The 22,500-nt window shown below is 34.6% G+C and overlaps 1 pseudogene; it reads right to left on the reverse strand.

Moving 5' to 3' along the window:
- Positions 1-22,500, reverse strand: part of LOC137656261 (toll-like receptor 2) — a 98,542-nt pseudogene that overhangs the window by 650 nt on the left and 75,392 nt on the right.

A 22,500-nucleotide genomic window follows, 5' to 3' on the forward strand; every position in this document is an offset into this window, starting at 1 on the left:
TATGGGATCTGCTCAGATATCAAGACATCTCTCTGGCGTTTCTCGGGAAAACCTTATGTTCAAACTGGATGCTGGATAACAGCTCTGCTTGGTGAAAGAGACACCTCAGAATTGTGGAATCCCTGCAGGTAGGTCTGACAAAAAAAATTGGGCCACTTGGGCCCCAATGAGAAGCATCAGCAGATATTGAATTATTTGGTTTGTGGTACCTTGAAAGCTGCCAGGGTCATCCTGACATTTTTGGTCTACAACACTTTAGGTAACCCAACGAATTAAAGATAGAATGGTAAAACAGTGTAAACATCCGGAAAGTTAGAATGTGTCCTCAATCACTGTTGTCTAGTTTGGATTATAACACAGAACACTGAAAGTTTCTTATTCAGGTGTGTGGTGAATAAGTCGATCATTGGGGAATCAAAAAGGGCAAGAAGTTTTCTGCTACATCTGTTAGAAGGAACCATCTACCCCTACTACCTAGCCTCAGTAGTTGAGCATGCTCGCTAATACATTCCCCTTGTATATTGCTGCCAGTCTCAGTGCAATGTCGAACATTCAAGGTGTGTCTGCCATGCCAACTTGCAAATGTCCTATGGAGCAGACCTTTTTTCTTGTTGATGGAGGCAACTATGGTTGTGTCGACCTCATCATTCTATAAAGCTTTCAGACCAAAAAGTGTGGTTCTTAATTCAAGGAGGTTGTACTGCAGACTTTCACTTCTTCGGACACAATCCTGAGATGGTATCGTCCCTGAGAAATGTGTCCCCACCGTGAACAATGGCATCTTCGTAGGAGGGAAGACGAGAGACTCCCCTGGTGGGGTTTCTGTCAACCATCCACCTCTTAAACCCCCCCCCCCCCACACTTGCTGTATTCAACCGAACCCATTATTGGCCAGGGTCAGTGGCAAGTGACCAGTGATGCTGTTGGTGGAGGGGACTATGGGGAAAGTGTTTTTCCAATGATTAACGTGATTAAAGATGTTTTAGAAGACCTTGCCACTGACATGCCTATAAATGTTGAAAGACTGCCGCTGCTACCGAATCTATGAAAATCTCAAGTTACTCCGTCATTCTCATGGCCTTGACATAAGGCTTCTTCCAATTGACAATGATCCAGAGATTATGGTCTGTCTCGATCCTAGAGCACCATTTTCCTGAAAAAAAAAACAGGGTCATCTAATCGTCAAGATTAGATGATCCTGGCCAAGACTCGTGTGAACACCAGTGGAGAGGTGTGAACACCAGTGGAGAGGTGTGAACACCAGTGGAGAGGTGGATAGTTTGAAGTACAAGCCTTTGACCTGATGCACCACATCATTGAGGACAAAATGGAGGCCCTTTCTGCTCAATCAGTGAATGTCACCTGAAAATACATGGCCTACAGGTCAGAACAAGTAAGAAGTCCTCTCCTTTGGTGGCAATCTGCTTGTCATTATACCTGTAATGGAAACTGTAGAGCAAATTCCTTCAAGGGAGAGAGGGGGAAGGTTGATCGCCTGTCAACTTCTCCACTGTAGAAGCCTGGAGACCTCTCTCAGACCGCTTCTTGTGCATTGGATCCCTTTATCCTTACTGTCATTGCTGAATCGATAAAAAGTGGCAATACACTCAACAAAAGGTCTTAGAAATATCCTGGGGCAGTAGAGAGATGATAGCGGCTGCCAAATCCCTGACCTGTAGTGCTCATGCTTGCCTTGTAAAAGACCTAGACCAGCAGAAGGAGTTCACCCTCCCATACCTACTGTAGTACCCTAAATCATTCCAGAGTTAAGCTTGGTATGGTACTACTTAACCAATATAAACATGTGAAGGAACCAGTGGGTGTCTCGTGAAACTTGTTCCGATCAGTCATCCTGTACTTCAGTGACATCTTCCTTCTGTTCGGGTAGGACTTTTCTAATTAAGAAAGCTCTCATTGCTTCCCACTCTTCTGAAGAAGTAGAGAAAAAGCGAATGTTAAGGATTAGGAAAGGAGGTCAGAGGACTTTATTCCTACTGGTTGTGTCTCTCCTCATCTTCATAAGAACCGACTACCAGTAGTGGGCAAGTCTCAGTGCTATACTGTGTGCTTGTTCTCATAAGAACAGAGTACTGAAAGCACCCAACAGAAAGGTAGATAGAATATATAGGTATCATACAACTAAACTTTTTGAAGATCACAGAGAAATATTTGCAATTGAATATAAGAAACGATTTGCAATCTTCGAGATTTTAAGAGACAAAGAGCAGACAATTAATGAAGAATGGTGTGATATTAAGAATATATATCAGTCAGTAGGTAGTGAAGTCTTGGGACAGTTACAAGGAGAAAGCCATGAATATCAAATGATACTTGAGATACTGTAAAAAGGAGACAAAACCACAAATTGATTGTTGAAAGTTTTCGAGGAATTAATGAAAATTACATTGTAGAGCATGCTAGGTATTCAGTATTGATAGTGAGGTCAAAATAAAAGCTAGGAATGACTGGAGAGAATATTTAGACAATAAAGTAGATGAGGCTGACAAAGCTGTGAATTCAGGAAGTCGCTATGGTGTAAGAATTGCTCATAGAATTATCAATGAAATCTCTATGAGGGCAAAGAAGAAGTATTTACCCATCAAAATGAGAGATGGATCTCTTATAACAACAGAAGATGAAGAAAGACACTTTAGTGAGATTATGAATGGGAGATATGAAGGGAATCCTTTGATTGATATACCTGAAGCTGATGAAGACCTTGAAGTGCCCCTGAATGAATTCAGTGTTTGAAGTAGAACCTATCCTCAAAACACTAAAGAGATGAAAAACCCCTGGATATGATGGAATACTGCCGAGATGATACTAACCGAAAATGATGTGACTCCCAGAGTACTTACAAGATTATTTTGTAGAATGTGGCATGAAGAGGCAAAACCTGATAAATGGGAGTTAGGAGTGTTGGTGAAAATGGCAAAAGAAAGGGAGACCTGACTGATAGCAATTACAGAGGCATAACACTTAGGTCAGTTGTTATGAAAATATGTAGTATGCTTATTCTAAAGAGACTTGAGAGATATATTGATGAAAAGCTGAGAGATGGACAAAAAGGATTTCGAAAAGGTAGACGTTGCACTGACCAAACTTTCCTTTTAAGACATGTACAGCAATTCGTAAAATATAGAAATCGACTTTTGATGGCATTTGAAAAAGACTTTGACAGAGTGCACCGGCCAATTTTATGGAGAGTCCTGCATTATTATGGAATTCCTCTTAAATATGTAAATTTCATTAAGTCTGTTCATGTGCATAACAAGTGCAAAGTTAATGTTAAAGGAGTCTTATCAAATGAATTTCCAGTGAACAGCGGAGTACTCCAAGAGAAGGTGTTGTCACCTAAGATGTTTATCCGCCTCAAGGATTTTGTAATGTGTCGATCAGGCGGATATGGTGGGGAAGGAATGACTGGATTGCTGATAGGACTTTAGCGGACCTAGAGTATGATGATGATGCTGTCCTTGTTAGCAGAACACAACAGGACTTGTAATGCTTGCTTACCATAATGCATGAAATATTACATGAGATGGGGTGAAGATAAATAGAAGAAAGACAGGGATGATGAGAACAGAGTATGTAATGGAAGATGAACTATCATTGGAAGGAGAAAGGATTAATGAGGTAGTATCATTAAGTATTTAGGAAATATGATCTCCAATACAAGGACTTTAGAATTAGAGTTTAGTGAAAGATTGAAAAAAGCAAACCAGACAATGGCTGGGTTAAGTAAAATTTGGAAATATATTCTCCTGAAATTACATGTAAAAATCAAGACTATATATCAATTTAGTGAGATCGGTGTTACTCTATGGACACAAGTCATGGTATGTCAAGGAAACAATCCCCAATAGATTTAGTAGATTTGAGAACAAAGCCCTCAGAAGGATATTTGGGAGATAAATGGCAGGACAGGATTAGAAATGAAAATATAAGAGAGGTTACTCGAGTGCCATATGTGGATGAGATCATTATGATGGATAGATGGAAATGGTTTGGGCATGCTCTTCGCACTCTCCAAGAGAGATATGTTCACCAAATGTTCAGCTGGGCTCCACAAGGCACTAGGAGAGCTGGAGGTCCCAGACCTACATGGTTGATGGGAAGTAGGAATGTATATATTTTATATATATATATATATATATATATATATATATATATATATATATATTATAATTATATGTATATATAATATTTACATATATGGAATTTAACTGTATATAAAAATGTAATACATTACATTAGCTCGGACAGCTACCATCCAAGCATTGAACATTAAAGGTTACGTTAAAATATGTTTCCTAGGAGTGTGACTGGATATATATTTAATCATAGCCATAAACAAGTGATTAAGGAAGAATATGCAAAAAAGAATATGTAAAAAAAAGACATACCTAACAGACATAGTCATAAATAAAGAAAAATGCATGGAAAATACAGATATATATATGCTATATATGGCATAATGCTAGTAAATGATTATGAGGTACCACAAACAAAACTGAACATGTATACATTAATTGGTAACTTGTTAAAGAATAGTTGTTACCCTGTGGAGATATATAATTTAAACATGATCAAGGGCAACTGTTTAAGAATAATTGTTACTTTTGTTAAAGATTTAGACATATTATAATTGATATTATTGTTCATTAGTAACTGATTAAGAATATTTGTTACCTTGGTAAAGATATACTGTAGATACATTAAAATTGATATGATTGTGCACAAGATATAGATTCCTGGTACGTACATGCTCCATGGATATATATATATATATATATATATATATATATATATATATATATATATATATATATGTATATATATATATGCCCTAAGCTGCTAACTTAATAGCTTCCGTATAGTCTTTTGATTTCTCAATAAAATGTGAAATTTTAGTACGGATATGATCTATTTTTGAATCATAATACGTTATTGTTGCCAGCAAGTTTTGTACTTCCATAATCTGACCGATATTACTAGAATGTTCGTTCACCAAGCTCATTATTTGATTAATTGATGTTAATTGATTCCGCAGTTCTGATAAAACTAGTTTGTTTTCGTGTTCTAAAAACTCAATTCTCTTATTTTGATCACTGATTTTAAGAGGATTTGAAAGTCCTACGCCTAAACTTGCAACAGATCCAAAGATGTTTTGTGCAGCAAAAATAAACGGGTTATGTCTTTCAAGGTTATTGTGTCGCACAGTCCACATCAGTAGATCGCGAGCCAGAGCTTCTGCCTCGTCGGTTTTATTTTGCAAGTCGTATGATAACATTTCTGCAACGCTTAATGTTGGTGCAAGCGAAGTCTCTGTATTAAAAGGAAAAAGACGTTGGTGCATTTCATTTAACGAAACAGCGAACCTCGACAGGTCGCTCTTTAGGTTAATGACGTCATCCTCTGGGAGGAAAATCGCTTGCATATCTACTTCTGTAACTATATTGCTTGCGGTAATGAAAACGTCTTCTGTTCTCTCTACAATAGTGCCATATTTGAAATCTATAATTTTAGTTTTAGAGCTCTTCCCACACGAAAAAAATGTCTGAACGAACAATATCACTCCTAACAATAAAAGATTCATATTGGAAACATGCAATGAGTAAAATATATGTAATTACTCCTGTTTTAAAAAAAATTTTTTTTTTACATACAAATATTATACAAGTTTCATAGATACAAAAATATCCCTCACTTCCTTCTCCCTTCTTTTAATTTTTTATGTGAGCCTATGGTACGATTCTCTCATCAGTAGGTTGGGATACGTTTTGAACTCTAAATCTATTGGCCGTTAATATTTCTAAAATGTTAAACGGGCCTTCAAACTTAGTTGTCAGTTTGTAATTGAGTCCTTGGCGTACATATACTTGTATGTATTTCTTATCACCCATGGTATATGTTTTAGTTGGCTTCGCTATTTTATCATGATTCCTTTTCATTATGATTTGTGATTCTCCTAGATTCTTTCGAAGGATATTATATCGACTTATGCTTTCATTCATAATATCCTTTAGAGGATTTGATAAATTGGTTGTAGGCATTAATACATGGAAAGGCGTTCTATCTGGGATACCGTACAGTGCCTCGTGCGGCGACATTTTAATAGATACATGATATGAGTAATTCAGAGTGCTTAGTACCGCAGGTATGGCAATATATTCATATATATTCATATATATATACTCATATATATATATATATATATATATATATATATATATATATATATATACATATATATATATAAATATATATATATATATATATATATATATATATATATATATATATATATATATATATATATATATATATACATACATATATATATATATATATAGAAACTCATATATACATACATACATACATACATACGCATAAGGTCATGTGGTTTTCTAAAGTGTAAAACAAAAGGTAAAGAGGCAAATGGAAAATAAAGGATTCTTAATTTAATCATACTGAATAAAAGCATTGCAGTATGAAGAAGAAAAGATTTATTGAGCTCTTTATCTGGAAAATACCATCTTTTATGTCTTTCGCTGTCTTTGATTAGAGTTCTCCTGCTTGAGGGTACACTCGGGCATACTGTCTCATATAATTTCTATGACATAAGTCTCCTTTCATAGTTTATATATGGAGGACCTTTTTCTCGGAACCGACTCGATCCAAACATCAAATACTCGAACGTTTTTACTTCTGCGAAATTGCAATTGTTTACGTTTGTTGATAACAAACCAGTCACCCGTTGAGATACTACCGCTGGAGAGATATCAGGTCCTTTGACTGACCAGACAAAACTACATTGGCTCCTTCTCTCTGGTTACGGTTAATTTTCCCTTTGCCTACACATGCACCGATTAGCCTGGCCTATTCTTTACGTATTCTCCTCTGTCCTCAGACACATGAAAACGCTGAGATTACCAAACAATTCTTCTTCACCCAAGGGGTTAACTACTGCACTGTAATTGTTTATTGGCCACTTTCCTCTTGGTAAGGATAGAAGAGACTATTTAGCTATGGTAAGCAGCTCTTCTGGGAGAAGGACACTCCAAAATCCAACCATTGTTCTCTAAGTCTTGGGTAGTACCATAGCCCCTGTACCATGGTCATCCACTGTCTTTGGTTAGAGTTCTCTTGCTTGAGAATACACTCGGGCACACTGTTCTCTCTTATTTCTCTTCCTCTTGTTATGTTAAAATTTTATAGATTATATAGGAAATATTTATTTTAATGTTACTTTTTTCAAATATTTCATTTTCCTTGTTTCCTTTCCTCACTGGGGCAATTTCCCTGTTGGAGCCCCCGGGCTTATAGCATCCTACTTTTCCAACGAGGGTTGTAGCTTAGCAAGTAGCAATGCAATCGAGATGACCTGGAAGCTGACCTGGAAGCCTCGCCATTCTGAAAAGTCAAAAAACAGCTACGAGATTTTCAAGAGATATATTTATGCGGCTTTAAGAATTATATTGACCTTTGAATATTATGAATTACTGTATATAAATATATCATGTGAAAAGAATGCAAACGTCAAAATATAACAGAATTAAATACGAGAAGAAATTGGACGAAAATTTTCAAGAGAAAATTAATTGTACGACGTAGATCTCTTGAAATTGCCTCTTTAGAATTTGGAGTTTAGTGCAAAGCTGAGCGATACTTTCTCAAAATCTATTAAATTCTCCCCTCCCCCTCCTCCCCCACACGCCAACCCTCTATCTCACAGGGGGAGTAGAGACTCCCAAAAATAGGGAGGAAAAATCGGATGAAGACCTAGGCCTAGTCCCTAGATAAGAGGCTTTCCATAAATGAGGTCTGGGAATTGTGCAAAACTACGACCATTGTCAGGAAGGTGGATTACCCAAATCCTAACAATTCACTACATCAATCTTGGTTCTCTCCTCTTAAGGTTGCTTTCTACTGCACATCTGCATCTCAGGAGAGTAAAATCTGCTCAGGCTGGCAGTTTCTTCAATTCGCGACTACGAAAATTTTAAGTAGATTAATAAGCAATGAATTACTCCAATGATTTAAGACAGAATCTCTCTCTCTCTCTCTCTCTCTCTCTCTCTCTCTCTCTCTCTCTCTCATGTATTATATTTATGTATGGAAAATCAAGACCTAGCAAAATTGACGTAGGGTTTTAGAAAGCCAAGATTCATATGCTTGTGAATTATTGAGAAATATAATTCTCTCTCTCTCTCTCTCTCTCTCTCTCTCTCTCTCTCTCTCTCTCTCTCTCTCTCTCTCTCTCTCTCTCTTATGTATTATATTTATGTATAGAAAATCAAGACCGTGTAACAATGACGTAGGGTTCTAGAAGGCCAAAATGCATATGCTTGCAAACTATCGAGAAGCCAAATCTCTCTCTCTCTCTCTCTCTCTCTCTCTCTCTCTCTCTCTCTCTCTCTCTCTCTCTCTCTCTCTTATGTATTGTATTTATGTATAGAAAATCTAGACCGTGCAACAATGACGTAGGGTTTTAGAAAGCCAAAATGCATATGCTTGCAAACTATCGAGAAACCAAATCTCTCTCTCTCTCTCTCTCTCTCTCTCTCTCTCTCTCTCTCTCTCTCTCTCTCTCTCTCTAAGTAAACACTTTTGATGGACTCAGGAAAGAAAACTGTATACCTGAATAAACCTAGCATAGCAAACTGTGTTTTGAAAGAAAAAAGGTTAACGAAAATAAGGAATATAGATTTTCCTCAGTAGGATAACATTGAATCGAGATATATTCTACAAGGGATTAATGTAATTGGTAAAGTCTTCTAAGAACAAGGTTTGAATGTTGACGTGCAAAAGAAGGGCTGATAAGGGATTTAGATTATGAATGCATACTATTATTATTATTATTATTATTATTATTATTATTATTATTGTTATTTTTTATTATTATTATTATTATTATTATTATTATTATTGTTGTTACTAGCTAAGTTATAACCTCAGTTGGAAAAGCAATATGCTATAACCCCAAGGGCTCCACCAGGGAAAAATAGCCAAATGAAGAAAGGGAATAAGGAAATAAGAGAAATAATGAACAATTAAAATAAAATATTTAAAAAAAGTAACATTAAAATAGATTTATCATATATAAACTATAAAAAGACTTATGTCAGCCTTTTGAAGTTCTAATGATTCAACTACAATAAAAAGATTCGTAAAGACTTTGAGTTACACATGATGTCAGGATTGCCTTAAAGGTTTAAAGGCCGCTCATGAATCGCAGAGGCAAGGAACAGTGACATTACCCTATCGAGCAGGACAATGCCCAAGCTAAGACCAAGGAGGGCCAGGCAATGGCTGCTGATGACTCAGCAGTTAGACCTATAGGCTCCCACCAACCCCCATCCTTAGTTCATACGGAGGGTGAGGTTGCAGCGACCAAAGAAACTAATAAGTTTGAGCTAGACTCGAACCTAAGTCTGTCGTTCACCAGTCAGGGACGTTACCACATCAACCACCACAACTCTTTAGCTGCGAAGTAATGCGAAAAAAACAGAAATAGGAAAGTATCATCACGTGATAATATTCCTGAAAGGACACATAAAGAAACGGTGTTTAAATATGCTAAATACCTCTAGTGTTTTGAAAGCTCTTCGTAAACCTATATAAATTTGAGTGTTCGCAAAAGATGCATGTGAGTGTTAAACCCAATGCTAAACTCTGAAAACACTTCAGTTCAACAACATTATTTACAAACATTTCTTTAGATAGATGTTTATCAATTAAATGCACACAAGACAATATTCCTTCGTTTTCCTACATTTTACAGAATTTAAAAAAAAAAAAAAAACTGTAGATTCGATAAAGTTGACAGAAAACAATTGTGATATTACTAACAAGTGTTTTTTCATTGTTAATTGCAAGGTCATTATATTTAATTTTTTGGAGCTCTGTTTAAACTCATCAGCATGTAACAGTGCTTATTTTAATTTGAAAATTATAATCTCGAAAATGATCGTAGTAAAAAAATATGGTTGTAAAGTATGTACACCCCATTACAATATCTATCAGTTTCCAGGAAGAAACATTGCATTCTTTTTGATAAATTATCGATATGATCAATTTAATTAATAGTATTTTAATTCCCTCATCTTGAGAAGACTACCGGGCTTATTTTCAAGAAAAATACTTGAATTCAGCTTCCGTGTGATCAACAAGATACTAATCCTCTGTATGATTCCAATATTTACTTTTAAAATTACAACTCGCATGAAAGGAAGTCAGAGAGAGAGAGAGAGAGAGAGAGAGAGAGAGAGAGAGAGAGAGAGAGAGAGAGAGAGAGAGAGAGAGAGAATATTTTTACTAAGAGTAGGATGTATTTTGTGCACTTATTGATATACGATGTTTTGAGACAATAAAAAGAAATTTTAGATGTTTTGAATTAGCGTTGTTCACTGTGATAGTTTCTTTTAAGGAAACACACACATACGGGCGCGCACACACACACACACACACACACATTATATATATATATATATATATATATATATATATATATATATATATATATATATATATATAGATGTATGTATATATATATATATATGTGTATATATATATATATATATATATATATATATATATATATATATATATATATACAATGTATTTACTCATATATAATAGCAATTATATAGATATATATGTGTGTATGTGTATATGTATACAGTATATATATATATATATATATATATATATATATATATATATATATATATATATATATATATATATATGCATAAAACGCAAAGGACCACGTGTTGCTCAGATTCAACAAACCACAAGGAAAAGTGAAAATATTAAATGAATCATGACTAGCTTCTTCTAGAGAACATCGTCAAGTGGACTGATTATTTGATAAAGATGTTCACAATATATATGGTATAATGATAGCAGAAATATACATACAAACATTTGCAGAACAAAACACATTAGAAAAATAGAGGGGCATTCAGTAGGGTGCAGACCTCCACCATGGCAGCTTATTTATAGACCTTTTGCTCGTTCTTGACGTTAACCTTTGACCTTAACATGTATTGATTGGCAGTGATGTTCATACACTGAAATATGAACCAAGTTTGAAGTCTCCCTGACAACGATGTCCAAACTTATGGCTGATTACATGAATTGGACATTTTGCTCAACCGTGACCTTGACCTTTAACCTTATCCTTTCAAATTTTAATCATTGCCTGCTTTTTACAGAAAAGTTAATTCCTGAGAATTTCATTAGTCCGCGATTAAAATTGTGCATGGGAACCTGTTCACAAACTAACACAAACAAATACACAAACAGGGGCAAAAACATAACCTCCTTCTATCTTTGTTGGCGGAGGTAAATATGCCACCTGGGCTGGGCTCATATCACATCAGACAGGTGGGATCGGTTAAAGATGATACCTTGCATGGTGCTTCATTTATATCCTGATGAGCTAGAGTATGGATTATCGTTATTTTTTCCTGTACACATATATGTATATTGTTATTGTTATCATAATGGACAAGTTTGCTTTTGTGTAATTACCTCCTCCAACGAAGTTGAGTGATCTTTCTCATTTGAATTTATCTCAATAGTATATAGGTAATGACCCTGTACTTCTCTCAAATTAAATTCTTTTCAATGTACTTAGCAGAAGTATCTTTTCTCGGGTAGAAAAACACAAAACGGACAATCCTTCATTCTCTGATTATTGTAGAGGTGTTCTTTTGGAGAAACGTGAAGCTTATCATCTTTGTGAAAGTAAACAGATTTGAAATGGAGGCTTTAGTAGGTGCAAATCCAAATGGTATTCATCCGTACTTCCCTCTTGGTAAGGGTAGAAGAGACTCTTTAGCTATGGTAAGCAGCTCTTTTAGGAGGACACTCCAAAATCAAACCATCGTTCTCTAGTCTTGGGTAATGCTATAACCTCTGTACCATGGTCTTCCACTATCTTGGGTTAGAGTTCTCTTGCTTGAGGGTACACTCGGGCACACTATTCTATCTAATTTCTCTTCCTCTTGTTTTGTTAAAGTATTTATAGTTTATATAGGAAATATTTATTTTAATATTATTCTTGAAATATTTTTTTTTGTTTCCTTTCCTCACTGGGCTATTTTCCCTGTTGGAGATCCTGGGCTTATAGCATTCTGCTTTTCCAGCTAGGGTTGTAGCTTAGTAATTACTAATAGTAATAGTAATTGTGCTGTAGGCTGTCGATCATCTGACATTCATTTATACATACAGTTGCTTCCTAAGTGTTCGAACAGAGATACAGTTTCAGATATTTATAGGATTCTCCATTTTGTGGATAATGAGGAAAGGCAGGTGTGTGGTGACTATAAATTATGGAAGATTCGAAACATTATGACAATAATACGAAATCAGCTGACAGACAAAATCCGACTTTCATGTATCTCCGCTGGTTAATGCCTAATGAGTCTGAATATTGCTAATAATGCTAATTATGAATATATATATATATATATATATATATATACATATATATATATATATATATATATATATATATATGTATATATATGTGTATATATATATTTATATATATATTTATATATATAAATATATGTATACACTCTGTGTATATACTGTATATATATATATATATATATATATATATATATATATATATATATATATATATATATATATATATAAATATATGAGTATATATATATATATATATATATATATATATATATATATATATATATATATATATATGTATATATACACACATATATAGATAGATAGATAGATAGGTAAATAGATAAATAGATAGATAGATATAGAGATAGATACAGAGATAGATAGATAGATAGATAGATAGATATATGTATAATATTCAAACTACATGAAAGGAAAATAAATGGACGTGGGCAGGACAATAGGCAATGGATGGACTATAAGAATAACAGACGGGAGCAGAAGGACAAGTCTGAGGCCTTTTGTTCTGTGGGAGACTAGTAATGTTATGACGATGACATATGTATGTGAATACATAAAATTATACATATATACATACTCAAACAATCCATATATTATAAACCTGATATCTGGATTCTCTCTACCTCGGGACAGAGACCCAAGACGTGGGGGTGGGGGGGGGGGGGGGGGGGGCTAGGGGGAATCAACTCAAATATAATAGCTTCTAGTCGGACGGGAAATCGAATCCGGGCCCAAGAAACTGAGATAACAGTGACATACCATCTAGCCACAAAGATGGTATGTCACTGTCATCTCAGTTTATTAGGCCCGGGTTCGATTCCCCGACCGACCAGAAGCTATTATCTATGAGTTGATTCCTCTTGGGTCTCTGATCCCAAGGTAGGGAGAATCCAGATATTAGGAGGTTTATGAAATATGGTTATTTAAATATGAAAGACACGTCTAAATGTTAAACATTTATCCTATGTACATACATATATATTTATAATGAATAGACTACGTCTTAGCGCCATATCAATTTCAGAAGAGTTCGAAGACCATGCCTACATGGCTGAGGACTATGAAGCGTGATTGATTGATTTAGTGATTGATTTGAGGTTTTCTGGCATCCTGAAATCTAAGGTCATTGATGCCTAATGATGAATGGAGAAGTATTGAATTAAAAGCTCAAGATAGAGACGACTGGTGAAATTTAACCAAAGCCCTTTGCGTCAATAGGCGTAGGAGGATATGATGACATGAAATTCATTATTTCTCTGTTTTATCCTTAATTTTAGGGGCATACAGGAATCTATAAAAATGCCCAAGGGGTACAAAAGAACAAAGAAGTTCGGAAGCCTTGGATTAGACTATAATAATCAGCTTGAGGGGAAAATACTATTTTTTATAAAATACTTTTATAACAAATAAAATGTATTCTAATGGTTTAAACGTTCAGTAACATGTCCAAATAACATACCTATATATGTATATATACTATAATATATGTACATATGTATCTTGTGTGTAAAGAGAGAGAATAATAAATAAATGCATGGAAGCAATTCTATAAAAGGACGAAAATTCCCAGTTCCGTAGAAGATAGTCGAGGAGCATTTGAATAATCAAATCGTCTTCGGAAATGAGTGTAAAGGAAGACGTACCTCCACCAGCGCACAGAGAGAGAAACAAAACAACATCCTTTCACGACAAAGGGACACATGTCCCTTAAGACATCAGTAAGGAATGACAAAATGTCTGTGAATAATTGATGAATGTAAGGGTGCAAAGTAATTGAGGCCAGGGATAAAGAGTAGAATTAAAGACAGACCCCAGGTGTTGTTGAAGTTGCTGAGACACCATTTGAAGGTGTTTCTTTTAGGGGATCTGAAATAACAATTTTAATTTTGGAATGTTTGAGGGTTGGTTTAACTGTAAAGAGCGACCATTGGCTTTAGAAATTATTAGATTAAAGTCTTTTGATTTAAAAAGATTTTTTTTTCGTGGGGGACCTGAAATAACAATTGGAATTTTGGAATGTTTGAGGGTTGGTTTAAACTGTAATAGTAGGCATTGGCTTTCCCTAAATTCCGTTTTCAGAAAACATTAAATTAAATTCTTCGGATTTCAAAAGATTTTTTTTCGTGTGGTACCTAAAATGATTTGAAATTTTGGAATGTTTGAAGGTTGGTTTAAGTGTAAAGAATGGCCATTGGGCTCCCCTTAAGTCCGGCTTTAGAAATCATTAAATTAAATACTTTTGATTTCAAAAGATTTTTTTTCGTGTGGGATCTGAAGTGGCAATTTGAATTTTGAAATGTTTGAAGGTTGGTTTAATTGTAAAGAGGAGCCATTGGCTTTTCCTTAAGTCCGGCTTTAGGAATCTTTAAATTAAATTCTTTGGATTTCAAAAGATTTTTTCCTGGGGGACCTGAAATGACAATTTGAATTTTGTAATAATTGAGGGTTGGTTTAATTGTAAAGAGGACCCATTGGCTTTACCTCAAGTCCGGCTTTAGAAATCATTAAATTAAATTCTTTTGATTTCAAAAGATTTTTTTCGTGTGGGACCTTAAATAGCAATTTGAATTTTGGAATGTTTGAAGGTTGGTTTAACTGTAAAGAGGGGCCATTGGCTTTTCCTTAAGTCCGGCTTTAGAAATCATTAAATTTAATTATTTTAATGGAGATGGTTTGGACATTTTCTTCGCACTCCCGAAGAAAGATTAGTTCACCAAACATTTAACTGGGCTCCAGAAGGTAATAGAAGAGTTGGAAGACCCCAGGCCTTCATAGCTGAGGGACTATGAAGCGGGAAGTCGAAGATGATTAATGGAGAAGTATTGAATTAAAATCTCAAGATACAGACGGCTGGCGAAATCTAACCGAGGCCCTTTACCTCAAAAGACGTAGGAGATGATGATGAAATTTTTTCACTGGAGAAAATAAGAACTAAAAGAATTAGGCATTAAATTTTATTTTTTAACATGGATTCCTTATGATAATTATTTCATTGTAGAGTGATTCAAAAACTTCAAATACAGAGTTAAATATCTTGCTGAAGCCTTTATATCTTCGCTAGTTTATCGAAACCTCATAATATTTGAAGAGAGTTGAGAATTAAGGAGCTACTTACTATTATAAAAATAACTTATTATATTATGATATTGGTTAAAAAGAACAATTCTTAAAATCTGATTGATAAATGCACACCATACTATATAGATCTTAATCTTAACATTTGAGCAATTAAAATGTTAGGGAGCCAAAATCATTTGTTATCTAGTGCTCTGATATAAAATACCCTACCTATATATATATATATATATATATATATATATATATATATATACATATATATATATATATATATATATATATATATATATATATATATATATATATATATATATATATAGATAGATAGATAGATATTGATATAGATATAGATATATATATATATATATATATATATATATATATATATAGATATATATGTGTATATATATATATATATATATATATATATATATATATATATATATATATATAAATACACACACACACATTGTGAAAGGGTTTGTGTATTGGCATGATCAGCAAAGCTATACTATTCAGGGCCACCCATACTAGGTTGGTTTGGTATGAGCTATCAGACAAAAATCTCCCACCTTCCACCAGTCAGCAGTGGTCAGCATTATGATGAAAAGTAACCGAACCCCAGACATGGCTATGAACGTCTGAGACATTTGATTTGCAGTAGACTAGAAACAGCTGCATTTGATGTTGTTGTTATTGTTGTTGGTTGTAATATTATTATTAATATTACTTGCTAAGCTACAACCCTATAGGTTAGCCAGGGCACCAGCCACCCGTTGAGATACTACCACTAAGGAGTTATTGGGTCTTTTGACTGGCCAGACAGTATTACATTGGATCCTTCTCTCTAGTTACGGTTCACTTTCCCTTTGCCTATACATACACCGAATAATCTGTCCTATTCTTTACAGATTCTCCTCTGTCCACATACACCTGACAACACTGAGATTACCAAACAATTCTTCTTCACCCAAGGGGTTAACTACTGCGTCCAGTGGCTACTTTCCTCTTGGTATGGGTGGAAGAGACTCTTAAGCTATGGTAAGCATCTCTTCTGGGAGAAGGACACTCCAAAATCAAACCACTGTCCTCTAGTCTTGGGTAGTGCCATAGCCTCTGTACCATGGTCTTCCACTGTCTTGGGTTAGAGTTCTCTTGCTTGAGGGGTACACTCGGGCACACTATTCTATCTCATTTCTCTTCCTCTTGCTATGTTAAAGTTTTCATAGTTTATATAGGAAATATTTATATTAATGTTGTTACTGTTGTTAGATTATTTTATTTTTCCTTGTTTCCTTTCCTCACTGGGCTATTTTCCTTGTTGGAGCCCCAAAGCTTATTGCATCTTTCTTTTCCAACTGGGGTTGTTCCTTATCAAGTAATAATAATGATAATAGTAATAATAATGTTTTCTCCTAATAATAATAATAATAATAATAATAATAATAATAATAATAATAATAACAATAATAATAATAATAATAATAATAATAATAATAATAATAATAATAATAATAACAACAATAATAATAATAATAATAATAATAATAATAATGTTTACTCATCAGGAGGTACATTTGATCTAAGAGAATAGCTAGTAAAGGGCAATAGATTTGCATTGAGATTGAATAATAGAATTATATTAGTATATCAATCTCAGAAGAGTTGGAAGCTCCATGCCTACGTGGCTGAGGATTATAGAGCGTGAACTGGAGATGATGAATGGAGAAGTATTGAATTAGAATCTCAAGATAGAGACGACTGGTGAAATCTAACCGAGGCCCTTTGCGTCAATAGGCGTTCAAGGCGAGGGTACTATTTTTTACAATTTTATAATACTTAGAATTTACTCTATCAGGGTATTATCAGTTCATCAACAAATATAGATAAGGAAAGTCTGGGCACTCTCAAATTGTATATGATTTTTATATATGCCATTCCGCCTGAATGATCTCACATTTCGTTCTCACACTCGGCTGAAAGATAAAAAGAGGGACCCTTTCTTAATCCACCCCTGGTTGTGCTAAGTTAACTGTGGTTATTAATGCCTTTACCACCCTACGTCTTACGGTATTTAGCGCCCTTTGCATTGTACTTATCCAGGCGTGTAATTCTCTATTTGAACTTTCCCGGTCCTGTTAGATCTCTCTCTCTCTCTCTCTCTCTCTCTCTCTCTCTCTCTCTCTCTCTCTCTCTCTCTCTCTCTCTCTCTCTTGTATTTGATCTACAAACTCGACGACTAGGGGGACAGTTAATAGCGATATTCAAAATGCTTAAAGGAATAACAAATGTAGATTACAATAATCTATTCACGCTTAGCAAAAATCAACCCAGAGGTAACTGATACAAACTGGAATTGAAAAGATACAACACACCACTCAATGTGGCAATTTCTTTACATACAAGATAGCACATACGTGGAATAGACTTCCAGCGGATGGACTAAAAAGTGTGATACATCCAAAATCCTTGTATCTCTCTCTCTCTCTCTCTCTCTCTCTCTCTCTCTCTCTCTCTCTCTCTCTCTCTCTCTCTCTCTCTCTCTCCGTATCATGACGAATTTCTTCTTTCGTCAAGAGACTAAGACAGTAAAAGTTTATGTCTAAATTCTCCAACATTTCCTTTTCCATCGAAAACGTATTTTCCATTTACGTTAATGCTTTGTAGCATAGTTTTTTTTTTTTTTTTTTTTTCCTCAAAATCTACCATACATCTTTCTTCATGTGGTTTATGTTCCTTTATATTCATGTGAAATAATATTCACTTATATGTTGTTATTATTATTATTATTATTATTATTATTATTATTATTATTATTATTATTAATAATAATAATAATAATAATAATAATATTATTATTATTATTATTATTATTATTATTATTATTATTATTATTATATGCTAGGCTATAACAATAATTAGAGAATCAAGATGCTATAAGCCCAAGAGCTCCAACAAGGAAAAATAGCTCAGTAAAGAAAGAAAACAAGGAAATGAATAAATTGCAAGAGAAGAATAAAATATTAAAATGAAATATTTCAAGAACAGTAACAACATTAAATAGTATCCATCACATATAAGCTATAAAAAAATCATTAAAATAAGAGCAAGTGAAGTAAAATAGAACAGCATGCCCGAGTTTCCCACCAAGCAAGTGAACTCTAATCCAAGACAGTGGAAGGCCATGGTCAGAGGCTATGAACATTCTGCCTGATAGTTACTGTTCTTGGCCAAGGCACCATCCATCCGTTGAGATACTACCGCTAGAGAGTTATTGGGTCCTTTACCATTAATGCAATTTTCGTTTTTAAATCGATACAGAAAAGCATCATTAGGCTTGCACAAAAATTATATGGTTAATGTGGTAACGTCCTTGACTGGTGAACGCTAGACTGGGGTTCGAGTCCCGCTGAAATTCGTTAGTGCTTTGGTCCCTGCAATCTCACCATCCTTAGGGAAGCCTATATGTGTATCTGCTGAGTCATCAGCAGCCATTGCCTGGCCTTCATTGGCTCCAAATTGGGTGGAGAGGGGGCTTCTGTACTGATCATATGTATATATGGCCAGTCTCCAGGGCATTGTCCTGCTCGATAGAGCAATATCACTGTCCCTAGCGTCTGCCATTCATGAGCGGTCTTTAAACCTTTGAACAATTAATACAAACTCATGCTCTTATCACACTGGATCTGATCAGAAATTTTAATCGGAAATTCTCCGTGAAAATATACTACTTTCAGCCGTATTTCAGTAAAATACAGGCGACCGTAATTTTTACCCTACTATTTTATCGGGTTGTTGACCATATTATCACCCCTTTACGTCAATATATTCGTTATTAAAACGGTAAATGCCTGGAAACATTTATTCCAGGATTTTTACCGTTTTTTTTTATGCAAATTTTTAACTGTGGAAACATCTGTGAAACCATGAGCGTAAAGGTGGAAACTTAATCTAAAAAATTATGTTTTGAAACCTGCCGAAAACTTTGGTACCCGGTGGTAGGAGTTAATTCTAATAGCCAGGCCTTCTCCATCATGAGGCTCGATACTACACAGTATTCTAGAAGTTTTATTCCAGCTGTGACCAGTTGTGGAATGATTTTCCTAATCGGCTAGTTGAATCAGTAGATCTTCAAAAGTTCAAAGTTGCAGCAAATGTTTTCATGTTGAACAGGGTGACATAAGTCTTTTTATAGTTTAAATATGACATATCTGTTTTGACGTTGTTACTGTTTGTAGAATGAATTATTGTTAGTTTGTTCTCATCATTTATTTATATCCTTATTTTCTTTCCTCACTGGGCTATTTTTCCCTGAAGATAGTGCTTGTAATCATCTCAATATTGCGAGAGCCAGTCAGTATTTAGTACAAAAAGCGATTTCGTAAAAGATTGTTGTTATTTTCCTTTTCTTATTTCTCAACTCTCTTATAGAACCATTTTTTTGTAATGCAGAAAATGGAGATGAAAACTGGTAAATGAGAAGAGACTCCTTAGCTATGGTAAGCAGCTCTTCTATGAGAAGGACACTCCAAAATCAAACCATTGTTCTCTAGTCTTAGGTAGTGCCAAAGCCTCTCTACCATGGTCTTCCACTGCCTTGGATTAGAATTCTCTTACTTAATGGTACACTCGGGCACACTATTCTCTCTTATTTTCCTTCCACTTGTTTTGTTAATTTTTTATAATTTGTACAGGAAATATTTATCTTAATGTTACTGTTCTTAAAATATTTTATTTTTCCTTGTTTCTTTTCCTCACAGCTATTTTCCCTGTTGGGGCCCTTGGGCTTCTAGCATCCTTTTTTTCCAACTAGGGTTGTAGCTTAGCTAGTAATAATAATAATAATAATAATAATAATAATAATAATAATAATAATAATAATAATAATAATAATAATATTAATAATAATAATATTAATAATAATAATAATAATGAAATAAAATGGCAATTAAATTTGGTGATCAACATAATGAAAACAAAAGTATCACTGGAGATTAAGCTGGATGGTCAATGTAATAAAATATACAGCATAAATGGGGACATTCATATATTTGAAAGGTCTGTTCACTTGGTGATCAAATACTATCGAAAAACATAACATTGAAATGTACAAAATGTATCCCAGTATCTGTGAACGTAAGCACAAAGCTATGAGTTTTTATTCTGGTCAATTATTTTGATGGACTATATGCAAATCAGTATTCATATATACTAAATCCTTTCGCTCAAGAGTGGGATGTGTGAAATGGCTTCTAGAATAAAACAACACAGAGATCCCATTTATACTCTACCCATTGAATCGTGTATTATTATTATTATTATTATTATTATTATTATTATTATTATTATTTGAGAAGCTACCACCTTAGCTGGAAAAGTAGAAGGCTATAAGCCCAAGGGCCCAAACAGGGAAAATAGTTCATTGAGGAAAAGAAATAAGAAAATAAACTACATGAAAAGTTTAAGAATAAAACAGCACTGAGATTACTGCACATTTATACTTTAACACTTGAACCATGGATTATTATTATTATTTTTATTATTATTATTATTATTATTATTATTATTATTATTATTATTATTATTATTATTATTATTATTATTATTACAGAGATCACTACACATTTATAGTGTAACCCTTGACTCATGTATTATTATTATTATTATTATTATTATTATTATTATTATTATTATTATTATTTGTCAAGCTACCACCCTAGTTGGAAAAGCAGAATGCTATAAGCCCAAGGGCCTAAACAGGGAAAATAGTTCAGTGAGGAAAAGAAATAAGAAAATAAACTACAAGAGAAGTTTAAGAACAATAACCACTTTAGAATAAATCTTTCATAAATAAACTATAAAAACTTCAAAATAACAAGAGGAAGCGAAATGAGATAGAATATTGTGCCTGAGTGTACCCTCAAGTAAGCTTCGTCATAAAATTTCAAAGAGGCCTCATGAGCAGCATGTTGAAGCCATGATAAGATAAGAGACGCTTTTTCTAATGCCTAGCTTACATAGCCAATATAGCTTTTTTACCGATTCTTTTTTTTTTTTTATATATTATGCACACATTTAAAGGTTTAAAAGTTTAAATTTTGCTCATGGATGGCAGAGGCAAGCAACAGCGACGTTGCGCCTTACTGACCTTATTACATATGATCAGCACCCATGCCCCCTCTACACCCAAGCTAGGACCAAATAGGGCCATTCAATGGCTGCTGATGACTCAGCAGTTAGATCTATAGGCTCCCCAAGCGCCCCATTCTTTACTAAGAAGGATGGTGAGGTTGCAGCGACCAAAGGAACCAACGAGTTTGAGCGGGACTCAAACCACAGTCTGGCAATCAGGGGCTAGGACGCTATCACCATCCCACCACAACCCTATTATATCATCTTGTTGTCTTTCTACATGAGCCAACCATTTAAAAATTCTCTAATCTACCAGGGCAAGAGTCACCAAGTCCCAGGGTAAGGGCCACCAAGTCCAAGGGAGGAGACACTAAATCCTAAGACATGGGATACTATTTTTCAGGGTAAGGGACACTAAGTCCCACAGTAAGGGAAACTAATTTCCAAATAGAGGACACTTCATCCCAGGATAGTGGGAACAGAGTGTTTTGGTTGGGTCCACTAAGTCCCAGGGCAAGAGACAATAAGTCTCGTCAAGTCTCAGAGTAGGGGAAAAAGTGTCACCTACCTAGGTACTTCATATTCGTTCTCTTGGACTTGGAAACACTAAGTCCCAGTTCAGGGGACAATAATCCCCAAGCTAGGGGACACTAAGTCCCAGGTCAGGGGGACTAAGTACAAGGGTAGGGACAGAAACTCCTAGGGCCGAGTACACTAAGTTTCAGAGTAGGGATACTATGTCCTAGGGCTAGGAATACTAAATTTAAGTACCATGGGCTGTAAAACTAATTCGCAAGGTAGGGGACAAGTCGTAGGGACAACAAG

Source organism: Palaemon carinicauda, chromosome 1, assembly GCF_036898095.1.
Source record: "Palaemon carinicauda isolate YSFRI2023 chromosome 1, ASM3689809v2, whole genome shotgun sequence".
NCBI lineage: Eukaryota > Metazoa > Arthropoda > Malacostraca > Decapoda > Palaemonidae > Palaemon > Palaemon carinicauda.